We start from the raw sequence: 12158 nt of genomic DNA on the forward strand, positions 1-12158 counted from the left end.
AAGAGCTCTAGTGACACATTGTGAGAGGAATGTTAAATGCCAAGGTAAACTCTTGTAAGAGAGGTAAGTCAAGGAGTCAATTTCGTAGTAAGAAGGACCTTCCATACTGCAGGGTGGTGGGTGCCCATCATTGTCACTTCATTCTTAATTCTCTTAATGACATTTCAATAAGAGAAGGTTGATCATCATTATGACTATTGGAGTTTCACATACAGTGTCTCGCTTTCTTGCTCTATTCACCATAGCTCTTGCCTTGCTCTTTCTTTTGCTTGTGTACTTTCACTCCGGCTCTACCTTCCAACTAGTATCAAAGCCAACCATTCAAGGAGTTGATTTATTCTTTATTTCAACCAGCATTCAAAGCTTCAAGTCAAGGTTTCATGGTAGCCATTGCTTCTTCCTCTCGAGATATGTATTGTGTCTTTCCGTCTCCCTACTTATTCGAGTTTGCTCCATGCTTATTGAGGAGCTTGCAAGGGCTTAGCCGAGCCTTGTTGAGTGCTTATTGAGCTGAGTAATCATTTTATCCATTTTGAGTGGATATAGAGCATGTTGTAGAAGTCATGGATAGCTATTATAGCTTGACGACACTATTTCGTCCATATTTTTTGCACATGGTATCAAATTTAGACATTCTATAACTAGAAACAAAAAGCACAATGAGAACTATAGATTTAGATGCTCACAAAGTTGATTCTATATAGTTTTATATTCTCTATTTTACACAGAATAGAATAGCTTTGGTTTGGATAGCAAATAGTAAATTCCATAACTCGCATGTTTAATGGTTTGGAGATGCTATTTTGGTATCTAGATGGTATGGTTATGCTTTTGGGATTGATTTGAGCTTAAAATAGCTTAGATTTTACTACCATTTCAGTGTTATAATAACATGTCACAAGCATTTATGAGCGAAAAGCTTATGCCTAATGCTCATTGATGCTTTACGAGACACTAGATGTACCACTACTTCAATTGTTATGGATACTTTTTGATATGCTATGTTATTCTTTTGACTTGAGATTTGAGCTCTATTACATTGATCTTGGCTATGGTTGCATATCTTGGCTACTCCAGTGGCTTACATAGTTATGAGCTTGAAGAATCTATTTGGTTTTATGCTCCTAGCTTGTCCTTCATGTATATTGGATACTTAGATGTCATGTACCTATTGCTTTGAGCTTACACTCCTTATTTGGCTTTCGATTGTGTTTCGGTGGGAGTTACCTACACTACTTTGGATGTTCCATAGAGCTTTGGATTTATGTACTTATGCTTAAGCTTACTTTCACCAAGATAATGGGACACCTACTTCATGTACATGCTCCCTTATATCTATTGGATGTAGTTACCCTAAAGTGGATTGATTTGATCACTTACTTTAGACTTGGTAGTTATATTTGTCAATTCAGTGTCTTGTTAGTGATATTTATATGCTTTTGGGTTATGTATTGAGATTTTCTTAATGGGTTATGCATTTGGCAAATTTTCTATTTTTACCTTGAGATCTCATATGTGTATCAAATCTATGCCTATTGTATGTTTGGTTACTAACATACTATAATTGTAACAACTTTTAGTACCGGTTGCTCCAGATCTTTCTTTCTTGGTTGCTAACAATTAGTTCTTGGTATATTGATGCAGTTTATTACAATAGTTGGTCATTTTAGTTTTATGCATTCTATCTAAGGTCAATCACTTAGATTTAACAATTACTTGATTAAATTTTGTGGACAACTCACTATTTTGGCAGTTTCTCTTGCTTAGCCCTTGATTTAGTGGCTGTGATTTTGGAGTTGTTTTGCTATTATTTATAGTAGCTTCTTTGTCTTGGATTGTGCTTTCATCTCTTGCATTATGGTTGGTGAATCAAATGATAATGCTATCTTTAACATAAAGAAGTTGGATAGCACAAATTTGGCAAGCTCCAATGAAAAAATTACAAATTAAGCCATTGAGGTATAAGTGTGTAAAGCCTAAACACTTTGATACAGAGGATTAGGTTGAAGCGAATGAGTTATGTAAATCTACAATCATTTTGTCACTCTCTAAGCAGGTCTATTATAATGTTGTCTTTGATGGGCAGACTACTAGCAATTATGGGATAACATTTGTAATGTCTATGATAAGTAGAGCCCTGTCTCTCAAATATATTGGCTGAAGCAACTCATGGACCTTTGTATAAAGAAGGGGACTTTCATGTTTGCCCACGTAAATGATTTTCATTCTATTTTCAACCACTTGTCTTCACGAGGGATTGAATTTAAGAATAATCATCCTCCCCTTATTCTTATTGGTTACATTGCGTGAGCCATGGGACACATTTTGTATTGGTATGTGTGCAAACATGCTTGCTGATGAAATGAAATTGCAAGATGTAAATGGTGCAATCTTGAATGAAGAGGTTAATAGAAAAAATTTAGATGCTTCTTGTACCACTCATGCTTTGATAGTTAGAGGCAATAATAGTAGAAGCAGTATTGATGACTCCCATGAAAGAGACTCTCATAAGTCTTGTTTTCAATCACATGGACAATCTCATAGTTACATAATCCATAAAGGGCTCAAACCATGCAGGATGGTATCTATCTCTAATAGACTGCCTTAAAGATAGTTGTGATACATGTATATCATGTGGAGCATTAGGGACCTAGGCCACTGGGGCATCAACTACTACTGTAGGCTATCTAGCTAGTTGTACATTAGTAGGAGGTTTCTCCTAAAAGATCACATTGCGTACCTCAATGATGTGCTTAGGTTGCTTATGTATTTTTTCCTCATGGAAAACAACATCATGGCTACAGATAACCTTCCAAGCCACCGGATCCCATAGGCTATCCCATCTCACTTGCATCTCCATAACCAAGAAAGATGTATTACCAAGAAAGATGTATTTCTTAGAATTAGGATCTAGCTTATTGTGCTTGTCCTTGGGTACATGGAAAAAAGCCTCACAATCAAAGACATGTAAATGAGCATATGAGGAAGGTTTTCCATGCCATACCTCCTTTGCAACTTGATAGTCAAGAGTAATACATGGGGACCAATTTATCAAGTGTATGGTAGTAGTGAATAACTGCCTCAACCCAAAAATGCTATGGTAAGATTACTTAGCTAAAAATATTGTGAACTTACTCCTAAATTGTCATATTCATGTGCTCAACCATACCATTCTAGGGTGGGGTGTACAGGGCTATCAACTAACACTTAATATCCCTCTCACCACTGAATTTCTCAAGGGATTTAGAGACATACTCACCCCTATTATCTGACCTTAGACATTTCAATTTATACCCAAACTCGTTCTCAACCAAAGTAAGCTAACACTGAAATATAGACAAGACTTCTTTTTTTTGCCTGATAGGATATGCCTGGACCTTATGCGTATAGTCATCAATAAAGGCAATGAAATACTTTGCACTATCTAATGACTTTCAGGGGCATGGGACCACATACATCTAAATGAAAAAGAGCCAAAGGCTCACCCATGCATGCTATACAAGACTTTTTATGCATATTGCGTGTTTGCTTGCCATATAAATAATGATCACAAGACTCAAAGCATTTATAGTCAAGGAGAAAAAGATACTACAAATAGGTAAGCATTTTCATTCCTTTCAATGATATATGCCCAAGGTTACGATGCCAAAGAAATACACGCGGCGTTGCATCCACTACCAAAATATGGTCAATTGATCCAGATACAAGCAATGGGGATAGAGAGTATTGGACTTAGCACCATAGACACTAAATTAGAGAATTTGAAAATTCTCATATAGTTTGGGAATCCCCAATATAGTTAATATTTGGCCACATAATCAAATCTTGTCCCCTTACTTGAAAGTGGAGTCTACCCTAATTACTATATAGGTTGTCTTTCCAAGTCCCACTTTGAAGTATGGGTTAAGATTTAGCCACATGGCCAAATCTTTACCCCTTATTTGAAAGTGGAACTTGGGAGATTCCAAAATTCTCTAGCATGATGTTCATGTGCAATGACAAGATTTCCATGGGCAATCTTCTATGAGGAATCACCAAAAGAAGCTACATAACCTACATAATCCAAAGTCAGCAGAGATAAAGCTCTTCATGAGAGCCAATATATGACGTATATCATTAAGAGTAAATGTGCAACCTGAACCAAATTGTAGCTATTGGATATCACCAACACTAACTATCTACAATACCAAGTTATTACCCAAATGAACAAATCTAGTCATACTACAATAGGAGTAAAACCACTCTATATGAGAGGTCACATGAAAGGAAGCCCATGAATCTATCAACAAACACTAAGTATACCCATACAAAGCATCACTCAACTATGAAGTATTAAGAGAAGAAGTTGCACATACAAAATCATCATCATAATCAATTTGCTCAATATTAATCTCTTTGATCTTAACACTCGACTTGCTAGGGAAAATGGTGCGATCATCATTTTGTCCTATACTTTATCATTGCCCTTTTCTTTGCACTTATTATCGTGCATCTTATGTCACTGTGATCCAATATGCCTTGCTTTCCCATAGTAATAACAAGTCAATGAGGACTTACCACCGTGAAACTTGTTGTGAGACTATCCACATGATTGAGACCGCGACTCTCCACGTGACTGAAAGCCTAATTATTGAGAGTCTCTCCTATGGTAGTCATTACTACTCCTAGCATTATTATCTCTAGCTATCAAAGCATCAAATGTGTGAGAAGCATCACATTCTTTTTATTAACCTCTTCAATCAAGAGTGTATACTCTATATCCTACAACTATAATCCATAAGTACAAATACATTGGCACATATAGTAGTACAAAATGTATCCCATGATTTAGATAGGATAACTAAGAGGAATAAGGGAAGAAAAGTGCCCTTGAATTTAATCCCCTCTATGAAGAAAAATGATGGATAATGGAATGAAAATCATTTAAGTGAGCCATAAAGAGAGAAGCCCAAGTGGAAGCACAAGCAAGCGAAAGCAAGAGAGGTGCGAGCTATGGTAGATGGAATAAGAGAGTAAGAAAGAGAGACTCTAGAAGTGGAAACTCCAATAATCACAAGGTTTGATTGGCCTTCCCTTTATTCAAATTTCACTGAAAGAATAAAGAATTAAGTAATAGTGATGGGCGCTCACTGCATGTAGTGTGTAGGTATGAGTACTGTTAGTATAGTAATACATGGGTAGCTAGGCACAGGTACAGAAAAAAAGAGCGAATGTGCCTTGAGTGAAGAGGGAACAACAAAAAAAAAGACAAAGTACGATGTGTACATAAAGTACAATAGGATGAGGAATAGAGGTCATCTCATCTAACGCCCATCAACTTCCTAAGGAAGGCAAAACATTCTACTTAGAGACTTTTTATGAGCAGATCTATAGGATTTTGGTTAGATGAGATATTGACAAGGTCAATAGAATTTTCCTCAATGGACTCTTTGATAAAGTGGTATTGCACTTCAATGTGCTTTGTCCTTTGCATGGAAGACTAGATTCTTAGCTAATTAGATAGCACTCATAGAATTCGAATGCAGTGTAGGGACCAGGTTAGTCATACCAAGGTCTGCCACTAGACAGCCTAACGAGAGAGACTCCTTGCTAGCCTCAGTGGCTACAACATACTTGGCCTCTGTAGTAGAGAGTCGTGCATTTTTGCACCTTGGACATCCAAGAAATAACACCTCTCCAGCAAAGGTAAACACATAGCTAGAGGTGGATTTCCTACTATCTACATGTCCTATATAATCAAAGTCAATGTATCCCATGACTCTTGTATCTTGGACACCATAACATATGCACATATCTGTTGTGCCCTTTAGGTACCTCATGATACCCTTGTTGATGTCATCCCAATGATGTGCTGGGTGTAGCCATATAGCATGCCACAACTCCCATTGCAAAAGCTATGTCAGGATGAGTGGCTATCATGGCATACATTAAACTGTCATGCGTAATGCACATTCCAATAATATGTGAGGCTCATCCTATGTCTTTCATTTCAAAGCTCTTCTTAACCTAACTTTTTAGAGCATCCAGCTCATTAGGAGCTCTCCCAGCAATCAACATGTCATCCACATAGAGTGCCAAAATCAAAAGGTAGCCATTACAAGTGTTCTTTGAGTATAAACATGGATCCATATCATTGCATGTATAGCTTGTGAATGCATAAAAGCATCAAACTTGTGGTACCATTCCCTAGGTGCTTGGTTAAGGCCATAAAGGCTCTTTCTCAATTTGCATACTAGGTGTTCCCTACCTTTTTCCTCAAAGCCCTTAGGCTTTCTCATGTAAATTTCCTCATGCGAGTCCCTATGTAAGAAAGCCATCTTAACATCCATGAGACATCCATCTGATAAAGGTCCAAATCTAATTGATCAACCAATGTTAGTACCAAGCACATGGTAGTCATCTTGACTACATGAGAAAATACTTAATGTCAATACTATGCTCATGTTTAAAAACCTTAGTAACCAATTTGGTCTTATAGATAGGCTTGAGATGTCCAGGGGTGCTCTTCAACTTGTACACCCACTTGCATGGCAATGCACGCTTTTCACTAGGGAAAGGAACCAACTCCCACATATGATTTTTTAATAAAGAGTCAAACTCTAACTAAATGGCCCTCTCCCAAGAGTGATTATCACCATGGCATATAGCCTCATCATAAGTGAGAGACTCACTTACATCTGTCACCATTACATAATCAACGGAAGCCTCAAACTACTCATCAAGAGGACGTCTAGCTCTAGCAATGTAGGCTGAGGAGCCTACACATTTTGTCTAACATCATGCTCATGGGCCACTAGAGCATCAACTGCTATGTTGTGCAGGCTATCTAGCTGGCTATATGGGAGTAGGAGGCTCCTTCTAAAATATAACCATGTGTATCTCAACTATCTACTTAGGCTGCTTATGCATCTTTTCCTCATGGAAAACTACATCATGGATGTGGATGACTTTCCAAGCCTGTGGATCAGGTAGATAGAGCCAATACTTGCATCCCCATAACTAAGAAATATGCATTTCATGGACTTAGGATTCATATTTTTGCGCTTGTCCTTGGGAACATGGTAGAATTCCTCACAACCAAAGATATGAAAATAAGCATACGAGGGAGGTTTTCCAGACCACACCTCCTTTGCAACCTGAAAGTGAATAATACTGCAAGGAGATCGATTGATCAAGTGTACAGTAGTATAGTCCAAAACTGCTATAGTAAGCCTACTTGGTTAAGCATACTATAGACCCTTTCTTGTATTGTCATGTTCATGCACTCAGCCATACCATTCTAGGGTGGGGTGTACGAGGTAGTCAACTAACACTTAATACCCCTCTCATTGCAAGACTGCTCAAAGGCTATAGAGACATACTCACCCCCATTATCTAAATGTAGGCATTTCAGCCTATACTTAGACTGGTTCTCAACCAATGCAAGCCAGTGTTGAAAGATAACCAAAATATCATATTCGGCTTTATGGAATATGCCCAAACCTTATGTGAGTAACTTGGGGAAGTTGCTATATGTATATCCTCTACATCACGTGCGTTCAAGGCCTACTTATAAATATAATTATCTATGAATTTTTCTTGAAAAAAACATAACCCTTTTCTATTCAATCTATAAATAACCCCTTTATATTACACCCTTCTGTATGTAAAAAATGTATAAAAATGGTATTTTAAAACTACATTATTTTGAATCCATGTGATGCATATATATATTCATGAGTAACACCCAAGGTGATTAATCATCAATGAGTGTGACAAACTACTTCATGCCTCCTAACAATTGATAGGGTATAGGTCCATAGATATCAGAATGAACAAGAGCTAAAGGCTCACCCATGTGTAGAGTAGTAGACTTCTCATGCGTACTATGTGTCTACTTGCCATACAAACAATGATCAGCTGACTCAAAACACTTATAGTCAAGGGGTGAAAGATACCGCAAAATGAGTAAGCATTTTCATTCCCTTTAAGGACATGTGCCCAAGGCAATGATGCCAAAGAGATACATGTGGAACTGTAGCCACAAAAAAAACATGATCTATAAATCCAAATACAAACAAGGGATATAAAGTGCTAGATTGGCACCACATGTCCCAGAACAAGGTTCTCACGGGTGATTTTCCAAGAAGAATCCCCAAAGGAAACAAAGTAACCCTCATAATCTCCAGTGTGCTAGTAGAGATAAGACTCTTTGTAAGATCTAGTACATGTCAAATATTGTGCCAAGTAAACATACTGCCTGAACCAAATTGCATTCAGATATCACCAATACCAACTATCTACAATACAAGTCATTCCCTAAATGGATAGATCTAGTCATACTATGATAGGAGTGGACCACTCTATGAGGAGTCACATGAAAGGAAACCCTTGAATCCATCAACCAACATTGAGTAAAACTTGGCAAGGCATTAGTTAGTTGTGACTCATCCAAAGAAGAAGCTACAAGTACATAATCATCATTATAGTCAGGTTGCTGTACTACATTGATCTCTTTGATCTTAACACTAGACTTAGTAGGGACATTGCTGCAATCCTCAAACTTTTCCTACACTTTCCCTTTTCCCTTTTCCTTGTGCTTGTCACATCGCACATTTTATGGTAGTGCAGTCTCGACGGGGGGGTCACCTTATAGAAGCCCTCTATATAACGTGCATTCAAAGGATACTTTAAAAACCCCTTTTTAAAAAATTTTCACCATTTTATATAACCCTTTTGTGAATTTTGAAGGTAATAGTTATATCCCTCTGTAAATCTAAAATTCGAATCGAATGTGCATTTTCATGACCCCTTCTGTACAATTAAAAGTAAAACATGATACTACAATATTTTAGCTATGGAATTCTCACAATGATCCAAGATGGGTATTCGGACATGATGTTAATATTATGAAACTTTTACAATAGCACTGTAACATAGAGCTATACGCAAAATACTCCAAGATTCACATGTCCAAAGCATGTCTTATACATTTGGATTGTGTAGTATGATAAAGGTTGTATACTATTTAAAAAAATAATACATAAGTATGTTGATTTCATTGCTACCATGACTACTATCTCCATGCATTATGCTACTTGAGAATCCCAAAATATCAAAGCACCACAAAATTGGTTTGAAATCAAAACAAAAACAAATTCCCTTGCATCAAGCACTCACATATTAGCAGTGTGTGTAAAGTATATAGCATAACTAAAATCAAAAGAAAAAGATTAGATACTACTTACAATATATGCACCATATTTCAACCATGATGCAATAGTGATGCATCACCTTAATACTTTAGCTACAAAAATATACTTCTATCAATATAGCACATTGCCATATGACTAGTTTGAAGAGATCTCAAAAGAACTCTTTGGTTGCAATACTTTAGTTGTAAAAAGTATACCCCAACCTTGCCAAGTTCTATCTTGAACGTCCATTACCTACAAGAAAGAAGACACTACAATAAAGGTAATGACCTTATTTAGAAAGACAATACAAAGCTTATCATAGATTAAAATCACTTACTTTGAGCATGAAAATGATTACTCAACGCACTTGAGAAAGTCATTAAATATCCTATAATCATTCTCATCTAGTTGGTATCTATCATTTGATGCATTTTATGTTAAATTTGCCAAATTGAATGCAATGGCTGACTTTATAGCAATCATATTTAAGTCAGCTAAGTCATATGTGAACATACATTGTCCTTTCGCCCTTTGGTACCAACCAAGCTAAACTTCTATCCCTTGATGTCAATTTGTCAAATCAAAGCCCCGTTTATAATCCACATATCTACATCCTACTTTCTTCCTCATCTTTTGGACTTGGCCAAGACACCATGTGCCATGAGACTTATCCATTTTATTTAAGTTTGTGGCTTTTTCATAATTCACATTGCTTGATGATTGTGATTTTGATTCATAAATGAAATAGACACCTTGCCTCACTCTTGTCAATCAATCTTTTAACAATGTTGAATTCCCATTCAATTGGTTGACTAATGTGGACTTGAAGATATACTTTTCATCAACTTCTATTGTTGGGTTGATCTTTTGTCTCTTTGCAATAGTGCATGAGTCGTAAACTTCATCCAAGAGCCCATCGATTTCATGTCGAATTAGCAATGATCTCATCATCCCCATTTGAAACCTCTTGCTGGTCATCACTGCTTGGTTGTGCAAAGTCATCGTACTCATCATCAGCCTCCCCCATCTCACCATCTAGTTTTGACCATGTCAAATCCTCCCAAGGGTATAATCATCAATTCAAGTTATCTACTTTGCTAGGTTTCAATCCCAATGACTGACACAACATTTGTGCTTAATGCAAGCCCTCTTTCAATGCATCCACTATTACAACATTTGAAGACACACATTCATAATTGCATAAATCTACTTCTACAATTCCATCTTTTTATTCAAGCATTTCCATATATGCTCCTATTTTTATGAGTCCTTGAGAAAACCAGTCCATCTGAACTACATTCATGCATGGCAAATCACTACCCTCTTCCCTTGATTCTAATAGTCCTTGAATAACTTAGGAAAGACAAAGTATTCACTAAGATAGATCTTCATGGTGCTTACAATCTTGTTAGGATAAGGAAAGGTAATGAATGGAAGATGGCTTTTTGCACAAGGTATGGGCATTTTGAATATCTCATCGTGCCATTTGGCCTCATAAATGCTCTAGCAATTTTCCAACATATGACGAAGGATATCTTTCAAGAATACTTGGACCACTTTATTGTGATCTATTTGGATGACATCTTGATCTTTTCCAAGAACCAAGAGGACCATAAGCATCACGTCAAAATAGTCTTAAATAAATTGCAAGAAGTAGGCTTGTATGCAAAACTAGAGATGTGTTCTTTCCATCAAACTAAGTCGAGTTTTTGGATATATGCCATTTTTGAGAAGGGAATTTCTATGGACCCTAAGAAGGTACAAACTATTCTAGAATGGGAGACTCCTTCATTTATGTAAGATGTTCGATGATTTTTGGGATTTGAAAACTTTTATCGAATCTTTATTAAGGATTACTTTGATATTGTTGTCCGTCTAACCAACCTAATTGGAAAGGTCAAGTTTGTATGGGCATTAAAAGACTGAACAAGCTTTTCAAATATTAAAGGAAGCTTTCACCTCAACACCCATTCTCATCCATGCAAATCCATTGAAGCCCTTTATCATGGAGATAGATGCCCTCGTGTTGCCTATAATCCTCAAAATTGAAATTTGTCTGGATTTTAATGTGAACACGAGGTAAATTCATATTGATGAAAAGCTATAATAGAATCCACCCCCCACCCTCATGCTAGTTGTAAATATTTGTCTCATGAGAACATATATGCCTTTAAGTATTGATTCCCCATCCCTCCCCCCCCTCTACGGCTCCCTAAAAAACTAAGCTTCTAAAATTTTTAAAATAAAAAGACCCTAATATAAATTTTACATGAGGTGCATTTATAAACCCCTTCTGTTTTTGGAAAATTGTAAGTCAACATAAGAAAAATACCCTTTCTTTTGAACTCACGTGGTATATTACATGTTCTATAAGGTGAAAACACCCCTCGTGAGTGCAACCTAATATGTCCTGCTTTCCCACAATAATGGCATGTCAAATTGGACTTATGTCCATGGGACTTATTGTGAGACTTTCCATGGAACTTAGAATGAGACTTCTACGAGTCTCTATAATAGTGGTCATTCTTGCTCTTGCCATCATGGCAACCCTAAATATTCAAAGCATGGGAAGTACAAGAAGCATCCACTTTCTTCTTATTTATCTCCTTAGTTAGGAAGTGCACCCTCTACATCAAACAATTTTAGCCCATTCTCGGGCATATTTACACACATAGCAATACAAAATGTGTCCCAAGTCTCAGGCAATGTGACCAACAAAAAACAAAGGTGGAAGATTGCCCTTAAAGTCAATACCTTCTTGCGATGACAACTGGCTAATGATGGCATGAAACTCGCTCAAATGTTGAGAAACTACAAACCAAACATGCTACTGTAATACCTACAAATAGCCCCAAAATCACTGCCAAAACAAGATGAAAACAAGAGGTATGAACCAAATAATGAGCTATTCACAAACTATGACCAAAATAGTATTCAATGGAGGGGATTGCTCTCATAAATAATACAACAGTCTACAATACA

Source organism: Lygodium microphyllum, chromosome 24, assembly GCF_053477565.2.
Source record: "Lygodium microphyllum isolate KBCC chromosome 24, Lygodium_microphyllum_v1.1.10, whole genome shotgun sequence".
NCBI classification, from domain to species: domain Eukaryota; kingdom Viridiplantae; phylum Streptophyta; class Polypodiopsida; order Schizaeales; family Lygodiaceae; genus Lygodium; species Lygodium microphyllum.